Here is a 20,750-nt window from a genome sequence, read left to right on the forward strand (position 1 = left end):
TATGTTCCTAAGGATTTAAGAGAATAAAAAAGACTCTCTGTTTTATTCATTCAGAGGGGTACCTTTACAGAATTCCAGGCATCCTGCTGCAAAAGAGCACGTCAGAGAAGACTTTATGTACAGAGATGTGAATGAGCAACTGCAGGGAAAGGCTGGCAGTTCTCCTGAAGCAGCAGGATAAAAATGATCACCAAACAGAGCTTGCCAACAATTTTGTGCCTGTTTGAGCTGGCTGTTCAACGATAGAGCTGTCTGTGCTCCCATCCTCCCATTGCAACAGGGCAGCCCCACTTCCAGGAATATGAGAGTAGCTCTGCGGTGAGACATGGGTCAGCCCATGGGTATTGATTTCTGACAGCAGCCAAAAGTAGATGTTCAGAGAAAGAGTATCAGACACTGGATGAGTGTATTAAGACCCTTCCTTGTGAAGGTTTTTCCAGCTCTGGCAAAGAAAATCGCAGCTGGCTGACAGAGCTGCCTCTTTCTAGTGTTACTGGGCACGAGATAAAAAAGAACATCTTGGTTTTGAGGGACACTTGTGGATAAGCACCCAGCCCCAGGAGGGGGTTACCGCTGATGACCTCTCCTCAGAGACAAGCACACCTCTTCATCCTGGCTTGAGCAAAGTCCTGAGCTTATTTTTGTCTTTTTCCCGCCTACAAACCTGTTAGAACCCTCATCCTTCAAATTGCTTCGAATCAAAAGATGTAAAGTTCAGAGCTTGTGCTATCTACTAATGCAAATAATGGAAGGAGAGGATTTTCAGAAGTAGGTAAGTGATCTAGAAGCACAGATCTCAAGTCCATAGAACTTTTCATGTCTTGGATGATGCCTCTACATGCCTCTTTGTCCTAGATACTCCAAAGTATTTTAAAACTAAACCCTATATAAAATCCTACGCTACCTATTTATACAATTTATACTGAATTTCCCTTCTCCCTCCCAGAGGCCTGCAGTTTTCAGATCCTGAAGGATGTTGTTTCATGCAGTATGATATTCATCAGAAACATTACCATGACTGGTCTACTGAAGGCAAAATGTCATTGTTCTTTGCCTAAGCAGTGTAGTTACGTATATTATACATGCCTGAACAGAATCAGAAGTTCAGTGTAGCTTTTTATGCTGGCACAGCCTTTAAAATGGTTGTGTTTGTATCTGCTTATACGAAAGGCTTCTCTCAAGTTCTACATCCATTTTAGGCAGGATGCTGGACTTCACGTTATTCAGGTTCTTGCTGTTGACGTCAGAACTGACAGAGTCCGCCTAGTCTAGCAAGATCGTGTCTTGAATAAGAATTGGATTAATCTCATTAGACATTAGGGATCAGGCCCATCTCTCTGGAATTGAGGTGTTTCCATGTGAGCCGTTGCCACATTTGCACAGGTGCCAGTGAAAAGCTGCTTGATACTAGTCTTTTGCAGCTTTTATCCTACATGCTGGTCCCATACAGATGTCTTGGATATCAACAGTACCTGAATTGACAAGAGGCACCAATGCTTTGGTACCTTAATCCTTCCTGTCGGGACAGGAGGGACGTGCCTGCTGTGACTGCCCAGGAGATAGGTGCTGAGCAGTCTGGGCTCCCTGGGCTGCAGTGCAGACAAGTTATGTGATTGTATGGACTGGGGTGATAACTAAGCTATCTCTCCTACCTGAGACAGTAACTTTGGGCTGAAGCAGACTGCCTCCTTGAATTGAGCTTTTTAGGATTATTTCATAACCTCCCTTCCAGAACAGTTTCAGTTTTGGAAAGATGCTTCCTTTTGCAATACATTCCCTTGACAGCATTATTGCTCATTCAGGCTGTGAGACTCTACTTAGTCTTAAAAACACAGGATAGGATTCGGTTTCAGCTTAAGGTGTCAGATTTAGACACCTACATATAAGCATTGATTTGTAAGCCATACATCTAAATCTCTGTCATGACTGAGGAATAAATCAGGTGCCAAGGTTAACTCCAGAAGGCTACTCAGGTTCTCAGAAACAGCTGAGAAGTTGAGATGAAGTTACCACCAACTAGCTGGTGATCTGAATCACCCTTTAGAGTCCATTGACTGTATCAACTAGGCATCCAAGTAATTTGTTCAGCTGTAACAGTCGGGTACCACTTGAGACATCCTGGTGTGACCTGTCATTTGTCCAATTTTGATTCCAGAGGAGCACAAGCCCTGCAACATCCCTGCATCAAATGTGACGGCTGCCTTCGGATGTCCCAGATACCGTGCAGCATATCGAGTGACATTTAAGAGTGTCTTCCACAGCATTACTAATGTAGGCCATCTGCTACTCGCCTTTTACTTCACGAAGATTTAGGATCCAACAAATGTGACCATGTATTACTGAGAAACTTTCATGTAAAGCCTTAAAACATCTTAGAAAGTACAGTGTAAAGACAGAATATGAGCATTGGAAGCTCTAGTGATGAGAATGCCATAAGATCCTAAATCCACATTAAAGTGGCTGGACATATTTAGTTTGCTAGATATGGTCTGTATGCTGAATTTTGGCTTTATTGCAGGAAAAGGGTACAGCTGTACGGATATTTGTCCAAAAGAGGAGATGCGTGTCATGATGAGACTCTCTGAAGGATTGTTTCACTCTAGAAGTCTGTTCCATGTTTCTTCCCATGTTAAGAAAGGACATTAAGAACTGGGATTTTAACACATAATTTTTTGACCTAACATTGAATTTTGATTTCTAAACAGGACCTGCCCAGGAGCCGGCAGCTCCGCTGACGCGAGCAGGGACTCACAGGGGGCAGAGCCAGGAGCAGCAGCACCAGCCCTGAGTGGTTAAAAACCTGCCCCAGGGAGCACGGCCAACGGAGCGGGTCGAGGCAGTTCGCGCGGGCAGGCGAGCGGGATGGTGAGCATCCGTCGTATGGGCAGGGCCCGCTCTGGGAGCTCTGCTCTGGCTGCCCCGGCGGTGGCCAGCGTAGGCACCCAGACAGAGAGGATGACAGAGAAGGCTGCAATGCAGAGCTTGGAGTGTAGTGAGTGCCTGCACTGGTCTGGTGAGGGAAAGGTGCACAATGGGCAGGGATGCACTCGGTGCTCCCTGGTGGGGGTCCTCCTGCAGCAGGTGGCTGAGCTGCGAGATGCTCTTAATAGGCTGCAAGATGTCAGGGTAGCTGAGAGGAGGCAGGGCTGCTTGCTGCAGCCCCAAACCGTGCAGGGGCTTCAAGCTTCCCCTTCAGCTTATGAAGGAAAGAAGGAGGCCGTTAACCCGGGAAGCTGGGAATTAATGGAAAAAAAAAAAAAAAACAACAACAAAAGAAGGACGAAAAGGACAATTAAAAGCAAACGGCTTCCTCCTAAATCTGTTGTCCCCACGCAGAACCGTTTTGCTGTCTTGCAGGAGGCTAATGAGGAAACGCACTTGCACCAGAAACAGCCGGCTGATGCACAGGTAAAGATCTCTGGTGGCACTGCCAAGAAAAAGCAGCGGGTTGTAGTAGTAGGGGACTCTGCTTTAAAAGGGACAGAAGCACTCCTCTGTCGGCCTGACCCCGTCTCGAGGGAGGTGTGCTGCCTATCAGGAGCATGGATCAGGGATGTTACAGAGAGGCTGCCTGCTCTAGTAAGTCCCACGGACTATTACCCACTCCTAGTGACACATGTGGCTGCTAGGGATATAGATAGTAGTGGACTGGGGACCATAAAGAAAGACTACAGAGCACTGGCAGAGGTGGTTAGGGGCTCTGGAGCTCAGATAGTCTTTTAGTCAACTCTCCAGGACACAGGGGAGGACCTAAGAAAAGCTAGGAGGGGTAGCCAGGTTAATAAAAGGTTAAAAGGGTGGTGTCCTAGTCAGGGGTTTGGGTGTCTTGAACACAGGACTGATGTTTTTAGGCCAGGCCTACTGGGAGCTGGTGGAGCTGGTCTGATCATAAAGAAGGGGAAGAGCACTGTCCCCAGGACAGTGAGAAGAGTGTGTAGCAAGCTCACTGCCCTGGACTTCAAAAGAGCAGACTTTGGCCTCTTCAGGAGCCTGCTTAGTAAGGTTCCATGGGATACAGCCCTGGAGGGCAGGGGGGCCCAAGACTCTTGGTTGATATTCAAGGATCACCTGCTACAAGCTCAGGAGTGCTGCATCCCAACTAGAAGGCAGTGCAGCAGGAGGGCCAGGAGACCTCCCTGGATGGATAAGGAGCTGCTGAGGAAAATTCAAATGAAAAAAGAGGATTATAAAAAGTGGAAGCAAGGAAAGGCGGCCTGGGAAGAGTACAGGGATGTTGTCCGGGAAGCTAGGGACCAGGTTAGGAGGGCTAAGGCCCAGTTAGAATTAAACTTGGCTAGGGATGTTAAGGATAACAGGAAGGGATTCTACAGGTACGTAGCAAATAAAAACCAGACTAGGGACAACATAGGCCCCCTGAGGAAGCTCTCGGGAGAACTGGCTACACAGGATTTGGAGAAGGCTGAGGTTCTGAATGACTTCTTTGCGTCGGTCTTCACTGGCAAAGGCTCTGACCTCTGACAGCACCACCCAAGTGTGTTCAAGGCTAGGTTGGACGAAGCCTTGGGTGGGATGGTTTAGTGTGAGGTGTCCCTGCCCGTGGTGGGGGGGGTTGGAACTAGATGATCTTGAGGTCCTTTCCAAACCTAACTATTCTATGATTCTATGATTCTATAAAACTTTCTCAACACATTTGTTGGAGTCGCGGGAGACAAGCCTCATGCTCTCATGGTCAGCAAGCCTCGTTTATTTAGCAAGACACATCCACTTTTATAGCTTGCAGGGTTAGTTACATTGTCTGATAAGATACAGCAAAATCATTGGTCAGCCTGTGTCGACGCAGGGGTCTCCAGGCAACTGCGACCACCTCTTGTTTCAACATGTTCCGACATGTCCCAGCTTGCCCAAGCAAGACCATTGTGCTATTCCAGCAAGATACCGTTGCGCTATCTCAGCAAGATGCATATCCTGTTTCTTAAGCAAATCCGGGTAAACATTAACCACGAGATTGCTGTGCCCTGGAGGCCTACATTTCCACCAGCTGCACGGTATCATGCCCTTTGTTACTTAGCCATTCAGTTGTTAAGCTCTCTACACTTCCCCCGTTTTCTTTAACAGCAAGCATAGCCATTTTATGATTAAAAGCGTTCGATATCATTTTTTGTAAACACTGCATAATACACGGCAAAAGCAATACTGCTAATAATATTACAACCACCACCAAAACAATTTTTTCTATTAAGGTAACAAGCCAGGGAGATAGCCCGAAAGACGCCAGCCAGTTGGTAAAGGGATCACTTGTTTCTTGTAACTTTCGCATATTGTTTCTCAACTGTGCCAATTGTTTGTGAATGGAGTTAGAATGGTCCGAGAGATTCATGCAGCACATACCTTCAAACTCATCACACCCATGACCTTGTGCGAGGAGTAAAAAATCTATGGCGGCTCGATTTTGGAGAACTGCATGCCGGACTCCTTCTAAGTCCATGGCTAGATTTGACAATATGTTTGTTGTAATGTTTATTTGTTTTCCTGTCCAACAAGCTAATTTTCTTGAGTGAGAGCTTGAGCAGATGCTATACCCGGAGCAAAAATACTGGCTAAAATAACTTCAGGAGGATCCCAGAGCGTAACAATATCGGAGCACTCTGGGCCCAGCTGTGTGGTAGCTCTTTTACGGCGTATATGAGTCTTATTGGCTTTAAGAACTGTCATTATGTCGGGTGCAAACATTGTTAGCTGGCCTATATAGCAGGGTCCTCCCTCCGGGCTTCTAGGGATTCCCTGCCACGCCCTATCACCACAGATCAAGAAATATCCATCAGGTAAATAGCCTGTGTTGGACGTTACAATGGTTTTATGTGTGATGTTTTTGCAATAAGCGGTCTCATTATAGGGCCTATTTGAGGAAACATTTACTGAGTTATGTGGAAGCCCAAAAGGGTCCTTCCAAGAGTCAAAGTGAAAACAATATTGTGCAGGCGCAGAACCTAGCAGATTAAATTCTTGGATTTCAGAGACATTTTTTCTTATATTGAGCTGAAAGGTAAAATTGGCTGGGACGCCTATCAAACAGGTTCTAAAGGGGTCAGAAGCTTTAGCAAGAGCAAGGCATAAACTACTTTGGTTAACTTTTTCAGCCCAAGTGACCCACATGTTTTTTCGTTCCTCTATTTTGTTTAGAGTGTCCCAAGCTCCTGTATTGAGGCCGAAAACGGCGACAAGTACGATCCCAATCTTCAGGTTTAACTTGCCACAAAAGTGGAATACCCACATCTTTACCGCACTTAATCTCTAGAGGCACTGTGGCTAGTGCGGTTTGAATCTGGGAGAGAATCTCCTGAACCCGATATTTCAAATATCGTTGTTCCAGATCTTCCCGGTTCTCAACTAATGGATACGTTAATGGGAGATTTACGGAAGGAGTTATACCTGCTTCCGCCAACAGTGCTCTATAAGGATTATAATTATGATGGGGATTCCAGGTACAGTTTACACAAGCACCATGTGCCTGTAATTGGCTTTGGGACACCCAAACCTTTTGGTGACAATTTCCACACTTAATTTTGATCCAAGCTCTATGATAATCTTGTAAACACGCTAAACAATGGCGAGTAGGAGACAAAATCCGATCAAATGTTCTCATAAGTTCCCAAAACAAATGGAGTTCTGCCTCTTCTTGTGTCGAATAGGAAAAGCGAATCCCAAAACGTCTTTCAAGTGGTTCCAGCAACGGACGGAGGGTCAGCTGCAGACGATGACGACGACGGAGTTCTGGGCTGTCCATTCGATTGAGCAGCCCGAGTCCAGCGAGCAGGGATCCACTTGGGTCCAAACACCAGGGGCCTGACAGTCGCAACGAATGTGGCCTAATTTTCCGCATCGAAAACACTTCATTCGGGTGGCTGGGGCTGCTGGACAAGTCTGCGCAACTGCCGCCTGAAGAGGTGCAAGGGCTGCCAAAACTTGGCTTTGAACTTTAGATTGGGCGTTAAGGCCTTCACCAATTTTGTTAAGGGCTTCCACTACAAAAATTTGACTGCTTGAGGGGAGAGTATTTGCTTTATCTAAGAGATCTTGGATTACCCAGTTGCCAGGAGCAGTAGCGATAAGGGAGCGTGTGACTTGATTACCATTTTGTATAACACACTGCTTTAGGAGTGCGTCCTGCATGTGCTCCGCAACACCAGCTTTAGAAAGGGCTTGCATCAATTTGTCAACGAATGACCCAAGGGGTTCCTCTCGACCTTGTTTAATATTCATATACATAGGGGGCCCCCCCGGCTCCCGAATTTTGTCCATTGCCCTTTTTGCCACCCGCATGACCTCTCTTAATTTTTCTACTCCTATACCAGCCTGGGCATCTGTTCGAGTATAATCACCGTTTCCTAGTAATTCATTCATTGTAATTCCAAAAAGGGGGTCTCCTTGGCCACGAGGTAATGCTACTGAAGCAGCCGCTTCCTCCCCCCATCTTGCATCAAATGTAAGTTTCTGATGAGGGGTATAAATTAAACGAGCAATACCCTTGATGTCTACAGGCAGGAGAATCATTGAATTAAATAAGTAATCAAGCATCTGCTTGGCCGGTTCACTAGTAACCCCAAATTGAGAGACTGTAGCTCGGAGTTGTGCCAATATTTTCCAATCCATTTGAGTGATATCTACCCTATGACCGCCGCCTGGTCGAGGGTGAAAAATAACAGGAAAGGCCATAGAAGTAGCAACATGGTCTTGTGCCGCGTCGGCAAGGACCCTATCTCCGTTTTCGACTCCTTGGCGTGCCAGAGCAGCCCAAACTTCCCGTCTCTGACTTGCCATAGCCTCCGCGAGGTCCGAAAGGGCTCCAGGGAGCGGCTCCGTGGCATTAGGAGACAAAGGAAGGGAGTTTTGAGGAGACTCAAATGGTCCGTTTTCCAGAATAGAGGCAGACGGGGGAGAGGGAGAGGGAAGAGGGGAAGGAGGAGGGGGGGGGGTATCTCGACTGTCGAAACTGTCGGCGGATTAGGGGCAGAAGGATCATAGTGACGATTTTGATTTTGTGCCAAACGGGCACTTTCGGCCGCACGTTTCTCTGCCTGTACCATCAAGAGTTCGTTATGTATCAAGCGCCATAATTTGGATAATTTTTTAGCAATTTTATCATCGTCTATCATAAGGTCCCATAATTTATTGCCGTAGCGGCGCCATTCCGATAATTGGTGAATAGAGTGGGGATCACTAAAAATACCGAGAGACCTAGCATGGGAAAGAAGGGCAGGGAGGTCCTTATCAAAATCTAAGCCTTTTACCCCCCGACGACGGAGGAAGGCAGTAAAAAGATCATACGCCGCTTGCCTGTCCATGTTTACTGGATCCGTTGCACCCTCCAGGCGTCGGCAGCGCGTAGCAGCAGAGCCTGCCGATGCAGCACTCTGGGCCAAAGCACGAGACGAGCAGCCCACCGATGTAGCACTCCCGTTCTGCAGAAGCCGTCTTTAAATCGAGACCTGCACCCAACGCAACTCCTTCAGGCAAAGGGAAGGGTCCCTGTTCGGGCGCCAGTTGTTGGAGTCGCGGGAGACAAGCCTCATGCTCTCATGGTCAGCAAGCCTCATTTATTTAGCAAGACACATCCACTTTTATAGCTTGCAGGGTTAGTTACATTGTCTGATAAGATACAGCAAAATCATTGGTCAGCCTGTGTCGACGCAGGGGTCTCCAGGCAACTGCGACCACCTCTTGTTTCAACATGTTACGACATGTCCCAGCTTGCCCAAGCAAGACCATTGTGCTATTCCAGCAAGATACCGTTGCGCTATCTCAGCAAGATGCATATCCTGTTTCTTAAGCAAATCCGGGTAAACATTAACCACGAGATTGCTGTGCCCTGGAGGCCTACATTTCCACCAGCTGCACGGTATCATGCCCTTTGTTACTTAGCCATTCAGTTGTTAAGCTCTCTACACACATTCTCGTTTTTCTGGTCACCATGTTATATAAAATGGATGGTATGTTGTGTCTTGTACCTTGTTTTCCACATTCTCTCCCCTTCAAACCTCTTGTTATACTTATCTTGCAGAAGATTTGAGTTGACTTTGTTACTATTTCTTATCTTGACAGTTAACCCACTAGAACAATAATGGCCAAGGAAAACCAAAGCATAGTGACAGAGTTCATCTTACAAGGCCTCTCCTCCCAGCCAAGGACACAGACTGTTCTTTTCCTCGTGTTTCTGTTATTTTATCTGCTCACAATTGTTGGTAACATCACGGTTATTGCAGTGATCAGAGCTGATTCCCAGCTGCAGTCACCCATGTACTTTTTCCTTGCCAACCTGCCTTCTTAGACATCTGCTATGTCTCCAGCAACATCCTCCAGATGTTGGTGAACCTCTTGACCAAGAAGGGGATCATCTCCTTCTCCAGATGTGCTGCTGAGATGTATTTCTCTCTGGCTTTTGGCATGACAGAGAGTTTCCTCCTTGGGGTCATGTCCTGTGATCGACATATGGCAATATGTCACCCCTTGCTCTACAACACTGTCATGAACAGGAAGGCTTGCATTCACATGGTCACGGCTTCCTGGGCCAGCAGCCTGCTGAGCTCCATGGTAGTCAACGGTTTCGCTTTGCATCTGTGGACATCACATCTTGAACCATTACTTCTGCGAAGTGCCAGCAGTGCTGGCCTTGGCCTGTGCTGACACTGCCCTCCTGGAGTTGCTCATCTTCATCTTCAGCATCCTCATTGCCTGCATCCGCTTTCTTCTGGTCATCATCTCCTACGCCTACATCCTTCCCACCATCCTCAAGATGCAGTCTGCACATCTGAAATCTAAGGCCTCTTCCACCTGTGGATGCCACCTCATAGTGGTAACCATATTCTATGGGACAGCCATCTGCATGTATATACATGAATCCCAAGTCAAGGTCTCCACAGGATAGGGGCAAAGTGGTTGCAGTGTTTTACACCATTGTTACCCCGGTGCTGAACTCCGTCATCTACAGCCTCAGGAACAAGGACATGAAGCGTGCCCTGAGAAGGGCCATGAATAAACCCAAATCCCTCTCTATTAAAAGGCTTTTCAGGGATTGGTGGTACTGCATTGAGCTCTATGAGTTGGAACAATGCTCAAATGTGATTATTTCTCTACCTGCAATTGTCCCAGACTGAGATGAAATAATAAATGTGCTAAATTCAACAACATCTAAACAAAAAGACCTTGCATACAAATAACTTTCTAAACAACATTTGGGATTTGGCCTTAAAGCCAGAGACAGTATCAAGACACTGTGGCTTCAGCCTGCCTCAGTGGCAAATACAAGTGGGAAATGCTGATACTATCATGGCAAGAAGGAAGAAAAGAAGAAAAAAGAGTCTCTCTCCTGCATCCTTCTAGCCCCTTTCAGACTTTGGAAGCTGCTCTCAGGTCTCCATGCAGCTTCTCTTCTCCAGGCTGAACAGCCCCAATATCCTCGTAACCCAGACTCTGCTTTGCTCCCTCGGTAATTCATTTCTGCCCCTGCTAATTCCTGCTGTGTTTCAGTCCAGCTCTGGGTCCTCATGGACTCTGATCTCAGTAGGGCACAATCAGACATGAATATCAGAGAAGGCTTTTCCTTGTGTAGCTCAGAGGCAGAACCTCAGGTTTTAGGTAACCCAGGCAAGATGAAGAGTATTTTCTGACCTCCGAACTTTCTCTGACAATTAAACAAACCTTTTTAAAGATGTGCTTTGTACTCACATTGATACAGCACAGATGGGTTTTCTCCCCAGTCCCTAGCTTTCTCAGGCATGGACCACTGGGCATCCTCCTTTCTGTGGTGTGCGTTTATTTGTTACTCAAGGACATGACACCCCAAATCTGTGTGCCGTTGGATGCCACTGGAGTTCTAATTTCATGTCTGAACACCCCACTGACTCCAGAGGGAGAAGGCCTCTCCACAGGCTGATCAACCTTCTTATGTAGACATATTTTGATGACTAGAGTTACGGAATAATTGAATATGGAAAATGTGGAATAACGTTATGGAATAATTCAAGCCTAGAGAAACCCATGGAAAGTCCTTCCCCAATGGACTTCAAAGTCTAAATAAACCAGTGCTTGAAAAGAAAGCAAGAACAAGTCCCTGTGACATTAAAGGCATACAGCCTGTCCTGGGTTCAGCAGTAGCAGTCAGTTTTTCTCCTTCTTAGTAGCTGGTGCAGCGCTGTGTTTTTGACTTTCAGCCTGGGAACAGGGCTGATAACACCGCTCAAATGTTTTACTCTGAGCAAGGACTTCCTGAGCCTCATGCTCTGCCAGGGAGGAGGGGAAGCCAGGAGGAAGCAGAGACAGGACACCTGACCCAACCTAGCCAAAGAGGTATTCCATACCACAGCACGTCATGCCCAGGATGTAACTGAGAGTTACCCGGAAGGGCTAGTTCACTGCGGGGTTGGACTCAACCTGTGGGTATTACATTCTTTCGATTCTCCTTCCCATCCCTCCAGGAGCAGGGGGGAAGGAAAGAGGGGGGAGTGAGAGAGCGACTGTGTGATTTATAGCTGACTGGGTTTAAACCACGACAAGCCAAAGGAGACAGAGCATCCTTAAAACCAAAATCTTGTCTTTCCCTTTTAATTTTGCGGTCCAAACTGTTCTGCTGTAAGAAATACCCTTCAGCTTTGTCTCTTGTCCCTTCTGCTGTCAAATAACCATCACCAGAAGCACCAGAGCAAGGTATCAGGAAAACTAGATCAGCCATATGTAAAGTTAGAATATGGTATCCATAATGAGACTAAATAAGAGGCCTTGTCTAGCAGTAGGAGAAGGCAAAAGTTGGAGCATGACCCACTGGAAGCCTCTCAGCAGGCCTGAACTCCAACATCAGCAAAGTCATTAAACCAATTTCAATCACAAATTACACTTCTTCCCCTCCCAAAACAAGGAATTCCCCTGGGGGCCAGCCTTCTGGGCATCCTAAAGAAGCCTCTAAGGATCTTGAAACCTTCTTAGAAAGCTCATAGTAAACCTACCTCATTCTTCCTAACAAGCCCCTGGGGACAGCTTCATAGACACTAAGGAGAAGGTAACTTTCCTCTTTGTTAAAGGCAATGAGCACTTCTAAAGCAGTTTAGTTTGGCACAACTCCTCCACACCCTGAAGTTGGTGGTTGAAGAGTTTATGGGCTGGCAGACTTCTTTCCAGTCCTCCTCCTGGTCAGTACAGAAGCGACCCCTGGAGTTTGAAGGAAAGAGCAGCCACCCCGGCAAACAACAACTGATTGGCAGAAGTCACTTGGCACCTTACAGCAAGTTCTTTGGACTTCACAAGGGGTCCATCAACAGCCACAGCCATGGCAGGTGATGAGCTAGATTCAGGGTTTATCAGTCAGAAGCAAAGGGTGATGTAGCTGAAGACAAAATACAATGTACATACATTTGCCCATCTAGAAATAAAACTAGCTACAGCTCAGGTCCAAGGTGCATCCAGGAGCCAGATGCAGCCAGACGCAGCCCTACAATGCAAATGTCCATTGCATGGGATGAGTGTGCACGTGTTGAGGGAAGAAAACACTGGGTGAGGCTGATCAGGACCTATTGTTGCCATCAGGGTCCTGACCTACATGAACTACTGATTTTGCGGATGCTAACTGTGCTGGTGTTTCTCAGTTCCTTTCTGCTGCCTGAGGGGCTAAAATCTGTGAGGTGATCTCCCCCATAGACAGAGCTATCTGTAAAAGCATACAAGGTTCATAGAATCATAGGCCATAGAACCAACTAGGTTGGAAAAATCCCTTAAGTTCATCAAGTTCAACTGCTCCCCCAGCATTGCCAAGGCCACCACTAACCCATGGCACTGAGCCTGGAGTCTGCGGTGTGTGAGCACTTGTAGGGACGGTGACAGCAGCCATGCCCTGGGCAGCCTGTTCCAATGCCTGAACACGCTTTGGGGCAGGAATTGTTCCTCAGCTCCATCTAAACCTGCCCTGGTGCACCTGGAGGCCGGTAACTCTTGTCCCATCCCTTGTTCCCTGGGAGCAGAGCGCAGCCCCTTCCTGCCTCCATCCTCCTGTCAGGCAGTTGTAGGGAGCGATAAGGTCCCCCGTGAGCCTTCTCTTCCCTGAGGGCTGGAGCAGCTCTGCTCTGGATCCAGGCTGAGAGGACTGAGCTGGGTCAGCCTGGACAAGAGAAGGCTCCTGAAGGGGAGACCTTAGAGCAGCTCCAGTGCCTAAAGGGGCTGCAGGAAACCTGGAGAGGGGCTTTGGACAAGGGCCTGTAGGGACAGGCCAAGGGGAATGGCTTGAACCTGCCTAAGGGGAGACTGAGATGAGCTCTTAGGCAGAAGCTCTTCCCTGGGAGGGTGCTGAGGCACTGGCACAGGGCACCCAGAGAAGCTGTGGCTGCCCCATCCCTGACAGTGCTCAAGGCCAGGCTGGACACAGGGGCTTAGAACAAGCTGCTCCAGTGGAAGGGGTCCCTGCCTGTGGCAGGGGGGTTGGAACTGGATGATCTGAAGGTCCCTTCAACAGAAACCAGTCTGGGATGCTACAAACTGATTACAGGAAATTGAACACTAATACCCCACCCCTGCCAACTGCCATCCTGAGCACAACCTCCATTGTGACAGCAGTACAGGCTGTGACATCACTCGGCTGTTCTGAGCAGCAGTCACTGACTTCACAGCAACACGTGCCACTGTTCCACAGCTCCCAATGTGGTTGTCACGGGCAGTGCACATGAGCAACAGCAGCTTTCTTCTGGGCCTCAGCATCCTGATCCTGGCTGCTGGGGCCACCCTCCTTGCCATCAGCCGTCGCCGACGGGGTCGCTTGTGGCCATGGGGCCCACTTTGTCCGAGCACCGGTGGTGGCTGTCCCCAGGAGCGTGACTGTGCCACACTGCTGCGCCCACAGGCTTGTGGCCAGGGCAAGCAACACCGGAGATGGAGGCGGCGATTTCGGACAGCAGAGCCATGTAAGTCCCCGGCAGCTCCAACAGAGGAGCCCAGCCCCATGTGGAGCAGGCTGGGTGTATGGTCCCGGGTTGGTTCCAGCCCCCCGACACTCAGGAACCCCTCCCTGGCTTGCAGGTAATGCTGTGTCCCCCCCGTGTGGGCCCTGGCGCTGCAGCCCCGGCTGCACAGACTGCATCAAGGCTGCGTGGGAGCTGCAGGAGCTGGTGCTGTCAGTGTGGGCTGGGAGAGGAGCTGCAGCTGCTCTGGATGCTGGCACATGGCAGGCGCTATGGCAGGACCTGGAGGAGCTGGTGGAGCAGGGCCAGCTGAGCTGCTGCGGCTCCCCCAGTTACCCCGAGAGCATCAGTGCTCCCAAGAACCTGACAGTGACGCTCCCGACTCGAGATGGAGGAGCCCCTATGGAGGTGAGGCCTGTTTGCTTCCTCGAACACTCGTGTGCTGGCAGAGTCTCTTCAGCCCTGAAGATGCACGTGGCTGGGAAAGCCCTGGAGATATGGCTGGGTTCCCTGTCCGTGCCACTGCTGGTGCAGCAGTCCCAGGAGCAAGCAGCACAGCAGCAGGGGTGCTTCCGGGTCCTGGCATTGTTCAAGGCCAGGTTGGACGGAGCCTTGGGTGGCACGGTCTAGTGTCAAGTGTCCCTGCCCATGGCACGGGGTAGGAACTGGATGATCTTAAGGTCCTTTCCAACCCAAAACATTCTATGAAGCTATATATGTCCAGAGGCAAGCACGTAAGCCCTTACAGTTTTATTGCTTCTGAACTTGAGACATTCCTCCCAGTAGTCTCTAATAACATCTAAATGGAATGAGGACAGCTATCTATGGCATGCAATTTGTGTTGGCACAGCAGCAGATCTCAAAGGCTCTGGAAGGCAGAGAAGCCCTCAAAATGCATGAAAAATCATCCTTACATGTTTTAGGCATCTAAAAGTTGGCCGGGTTCTTTTAACTATCTGTTTAGCTAACACTGGCAAGAAACGGACACTTCCAAAGGATAGCTCATCCCATTGTAAAATAATTTCAAGGAAAATGGCATGTTTTGCTTTCTGCAGGTCTCTGCCTCCCTACACTGACTGCAAAATAAGCCCCAACAGTTAGGTCAGGCTTGCTTGGTTGAATTTTATGCTGCTGAAATTACACCAAACAGATTCTCTCTTCCTATCCCCATACCCTGTCCTCCAGCACTTACACAGAACACAGGCAGAAGCTCTGGGGTAAAGAGTTCAGAGATGACATCCCTGAGGCAAGACACTACATCTTGACCAAACCAATCACATGGGAGGAAAGCAAAGCACCACGGCAGAACCGATCTTTAACTTTCCTATTTCAAACTGTCTTTGAAGAGACGGGAAAGCTCCTCAGAGGCCTGCAGTAGGCAGCGATGGATATGTTTAGACCTTCCAAATCTCTGGGTAGAGGCTAAACCATGACACAGGAAAGGGATGAAATGGATGCTCTGGTTTGGGGGTAAATGATGTGGGAAAGGCAGTCCAGAACAGGGGGAAATTATCATGTTTGGGTTGTTATTCATGCCTCTGCTCTGTCATTTGATATTGGTAATATGGGGTTCATCAGTCAACTTAAACAAAAGTTACTCCTCTAAGCTTAAACTTCTACAGCTCTAGTAATCAACGTAGAGAAATAAATGTTCAAATTCTAGGAAGTATCCAGAGCGCAAACATCTCTATATAGGCTGTGGACACTGCTTATCTGAGCTTAGGAGAGGACTTTGTGTCTCTTCTGATGTGCTTGTGCTTTAGGGACGAGTCATCTATTAATCAGCCATCTAGTATTAGTCTCAGATGACCACAGACTGTGAATCAGTAAAAATACAACTTAATGGTCCAATAGGGAAGACTGGCAGTGATGTGAAGTACCTTCAGATCAAAAAAGGAGATTGTGGGCTGGAATTCAGCTTGCATGTGCATTGTTGTATGCGGACCAGACAAACCTGAAACAAAGATTCCCCTCCCTTTATGTCTGCTCCTTCTAGCCCTCATATAAAGGCTGATTGTTTCACAAGGCCAGCGCTCCTCGGCATGCATGGCCCCATGTTAAATTGACAGAGAGGGGAGATGAGATGAGCTCTTAGGCAGAAGCCCTTCCTTGTGAGGGTGCTGAGGCGCTGCCACAGGGTGCCCAGGGAAGCTGTGGCTGCCCCATCCCTGGCAGTCTTCAAGGCCAGGATGGAACTGGATGAACTTCAAGGTCCCTTCCAACTCAAACCAGTCTGGGATGCTACAAACTGATTACAGGAAATTGAACACTAATACCCCACCCCTGACAACTGCCATCCTGAGCACAACCTCCACTGTGACAGCAGTACAGGCTGCGACATCACTCAGCTGTTCTGAGCAGCAGGCTGACTTCACAGCAACACGTGCCACTGTTCCACAGCTCCCAATGTGGTTGTCACGGGCAGTGCACGTGAGCAACAGCAGCTTTCTTCTGGGCCTCAGCATCCTGATCCTGGCTGCTGGGGCCACCCTCCTTGCCATCAGCCGTCGCCGACGGGGTCGCTTGTGGCCATGGGGCCCACTTTGTCCGAGCACTGGTGGTGGCTGTCCCCAGGAGCGTGACTGCACCACACTGCTGTTCCCACAGGCTTATGGCCAGGGCAAGCAACACCGGAGATGGAGGCGGCGATTTCGGACAGCAGAGCCATGTAAGTCCCCGGCAGCTCCAACAGAGGAGCCCAGCCCCATGTGGAGCAGGCTGGATGTATGGTCCCGGGCCGGTTCCAGCCCCCCAACACTCAAGAACCCCTCCCTGGCTTGCAGGTAATGCTGTGTCCCCCCTGTGTGGGCCCTGGCGCTGCAGCCCCGGCTGCACAGACTGCATCAAGGCTGCGTGGGAGCTGCAGGAGCTGGTGCTGTCAGTGTGGGCTGGGAGAGGAGCTGCAGCTGCTCTGGATGCTGGCACATGGCAGGCGCTATGGCAGGACCTGGAGGAGCTGGTGGAGCAGGGCCAGCTGAGCTGCTGCAGCTCCCCCAGTTACCCCGAGAGCATCAGTGCTCCCAAGAACCTGACAGCGACGCTCCTGCCTCGAGATGGAAGAGCCCCTATGGAGGTGAGGCCTGTTTGCTTCCTCGAACACTCGTGTGCTGGCAGAGTCTCTTCAGTCCTGAAGATGGATGTGGCTGGGAAAGCCCTGGAGATATGGCTGGGTTCCCTGCCCGTGCTGCTGCTGGTGCAGCAGTCCCAGGAGCAAGCAGCACAGCAGCAGGGGTGCTTCCGGGTCCTGGCATTGTTCAAGGCCAGGTTGGACGGAGCCTTGGGTGGCACTGTCTAGTGTCAAGTGTCCCTGCCCATGGCACGGGGTTGGAACTGGGTGATCTTAAGGTCCTTTCCAACCCAAAACATTCTATGAAGCTATATATGTCCAGAGGCAAGCACGTAAGCCCTTACAGTTTTACTGCTTCTGAACTTGAGACATTCCTCCCAGTAGTCTCCAATAACATCTAAATGGAATGAGGACAGCTATCTATGGCATGCAATTTGTGTTGGCACAGCAGCAGATCTCAAAGGCTCTGGAAGGCAGAGAAGACCTCAAAATGCATGAAAAATCATCCTTACATGTTTTAGGCGTCTAAAAGTTAGCCGGGTTCTTTTAACTATCTGTTTAGCTAACATTGGCAAGAAATGGACACTTCCAAAGGACAGCTCATCCCATTGTAAAATAATTTCAAGGAAAATGGCATGTTTTGCTTTCTGCAGGTCTCTGCCTCCGTACACTGACTGCAAAATAAGCCCCAACAGTTAGGTCAGGCTTGCTTGGTTGAATTTTATGCTGCTGAAATTACACCAAACAGATTCTCTCTTCCTATCCCCATACCCTGTCCTCCAGCACTTACACAGAACACAGGCAGAAGCTCTGGGGTAAAGAGTTCAGAGATGACATCCCTGAGGCAAGACACTACATCTTGACCAAACCAATCACATGGGAGGAAAGCAAAGCACCACGGCAGAACCGATCTTTAACTTTCCTATTTCAAACTGTCTTTGAAGAGATGGGAAAGCTCCTCAGAGGCCTGCAGTAGGCAGCGATGGATATGTTTAGACCTTCCAAATCTCTGGGTAGAGGCTAAACCATGACACAGGAAAGGGATGAAATGGATGCTCTGGTTTGGGGGTAAATGATGTGGGAAAGGCAGTCCAGAACAGGGGGAAATTATCATGTTTGGGTTGTTATTCATGCCTCTGCTCTGTCAGTTGATATTGGTAATATGGGGTTCATCAGTCAACAAAAGGAGTAACAAAAGTTACTCCTCTAAGCTTAAACTTCTACAGCTCTAGTAATCAACGTAGAGAAATAAACTAATGTGGGTATCCAGACTGAGCCTTCCTGCAGACATGCAGCTGTGCAGGTCTCTGGCTGCAGCGAATGCCTGAGCCTGGCACTTGTATTGGAGGGAGCCAGTGACACTGCTTGCTGTATGGGACACCTGGTTTGCTGGTGACAGGCGGGATACACCAGTCCCAGAGAGGAAAAAGGGTTTTGGGGCAGGAGTTAGCAGGGCTTATTGACAGGGCTTTAAACTAGTTATGAAGGGGGGAGGGGATTTAACTGGGCCTGTTGGGGACAAGCCCAAGAGGAACATGCTAGGGATTGAAGGATGGCGGGCTAAGGAGGACTATCAATCTCTTGTTTCACTTGTGGGAAAGGATAGCTTTTTAGACCCTGTCCCGCAGGGGAAAAAGGGTACTAGGACTGGCTCCCTGAAATGCCTGTACACCAATGCACGCAGCATGGGGAATAAACAGGAGGAGTTAGAAGTCTGTGTACGGGCTAAAGGTTATGATCTGGTGGCGATTACAGAGACATGGTGGGACAGTTCACATGACTGGAATGTGGTCATGGATGGCTATGTCCTTTTTAGGAAAGATAGGTCAGCGAAGCGAGGTGGTGGAGTCGCTCTTTACGTGAGAGAGCAACTAGAATGTATTGAGTTCTGTCCGGGGTCGGTTGAGGAGCAAGTGGAATGTCTGTGGGTATGAATTAAGGGACAGACTGGCACGGGTGATACAGTTGTGGGGGTCTATTACAGACCTCCTGATTAGGACGAAGGAGTTGATGAGGCTTTCTACAGGCAACTGGAAGTAGCCTCGCGACTACATGCCTTAGTCATCGTGGGGGACTTTAACTACCCCGATATTTGCTGGAAGACTCACACAGCCAGTCATTCACAGTCTAGGAGGTTCCTCGAGTGCATTGATGATAATTTCTTAATGCAAATGGTGGACGTACCAACTAGGGGAGCAGCGCTGCTAGATTTAGTACTCGCCAACAAGGAGGGTTTGGTCGAAGTGGTGACGGTCAATGGCAGCCTTGGCTGCAGTGACCATGAGATGGTGGAGTTTAGGATCCTGTGTGGGAGGAATAGAATACCTAGCAAAGCCACAGTTCTGGATTTCCGAAGGGCCAACTTTGGCCTCTTCAGTCAACTGCTAAGGGAAGTCTCATGGGAAAGTGTACTAGGCGGTAAAGGGGCTCAAGATAGTTGGTTAGCATTCAAGGACCGCTTCTTCCAAGCTCAGGATCGGAGCGTCCCAATGAGTAGGAAGTCAAGTAAGGGATCTAGGAGACTGGCGTGGTTAAACAAGGAGCTGCTGGGCAAACTCAAGTGGAAAAGGAGAATCTATGGATTATGGAAGGAGGGGCTGGCCGCTTGGGAGGAATATAGGACAGTTGTTAGAGGATGTAGGGAGGCAATTAGGACAGCTAAGGCCTCCTTGGAACTCAATCTTGCTAGTCGGGTTAAAGACAATAGAAAGGGCTTCTTCAAATACATAGCAAATAAAACTAACACAAGAGGCAATATAGGCCCACTGCTGAACGAAGTGGGTACCCTGGAGACAGAGGATATAAAGAAGGCAGAGGTGCTGAATGCCTTCTTTGCCTCTGTCTTTACTCCTGCAGACTCTCCCCGAGGGCCCCGGATTTCTATAGCCCCAGAAGGAGTCAGGACAAAGGAGGAGTTTGCTTTGGTAGATGAGGATTGGGTTAGGGATCAGCTATGCAAACTGGACATCTGTAAATCGATGGGTCCGGATGGAATGCACCCACGGGTGCTGAGGGAGCTGGCGGAGGTCATTGCTAGGCCACTTTCCATCATCTTTGGTAAGTCGTGGGAAACGGGCGAGGTGCCTGAGGATTGGCGCATGGCAAAGGTCACACCAATCTATAAGAAGGGCAAGAAGGAGGACCCGGGTAATTATAGACCGGTCAGCCTGACCTCCATCCCTGGAAAGGTGATGGAACAACTTATTCTTGACTCCATCACTAGGCATATCAAGGATGAGGGGGTCATTAAGAACAGCCAACATGGTTTTATGAGGGGGAAGTCATGTATGACCAACCTTATAGCCTTCTATGAGGAAGTGACTAGGTGGAGGGATGATGGTAGAGCGGTAGATGTAGTTTTTCTTGATTTCAGTAAGGCATTTGATACTGTCTCCCACAGCATCCTCATAGATAAGCTAAGGAAGTGTGGGCTTGACGATCAAGTAGTGAGGTGGATCGAGAACTGGTTGAAAGGAAGAAGGCAGAGAGTTGTGGTCAATGGCGCAGAATCTAGCTGGAGGTCTGTGACTAGTGGAGTCCCTCAGGGGTCGGTGCTGGGACCGGTGCTGTTCAATATTTTCATCAATGACCTGGATGAGGGAACTGAGTGCACCATCAGCAAATTCGCTGATGACACAAAACTGGGAGGAGTGGCTGACACACCAGAAGGCTGTGCTGCCATTCAGCGAGACCTGGACAGGCTGGAGAGTTGGGCGGGGAGAAACTTGATGAAATTTAACAAGGGCAAGTGTAGAGTCTTGCATCTGGGGAAGAACAACCCCATGTAC

At 48.9% G+C, this 20,750-nt stretch overlaps 1 pseudogene; it reads left to right on the plus strand.

Annotated features, from left to right (window-relative positions):
- Nucleotides 1–319: 319 nt before the first annotated feature.
- LOC136017132 (olfactory receptor 2G3-like) lies at nt 320–10,645 on the plus strand (annotated as a pseudogene).
- Nucleotides 10,646–20,750: the final 10,105 nt, after the last annotated feature.

The sequence above is a fragment of the Lathamus discolor genome, chromosome 6 (genome assembly GCF_037157495.1).
Source record: "Lathamus discolor isolate bLatDis1 chromosome 6, bLatDis1.hap1, whole genome shotgun sequence".
NCBI lineage: Eukaryota > Metazoa > Chordata > Aves > Psittaciformes > Psittacidae > Lathamus > Lathamus discolor.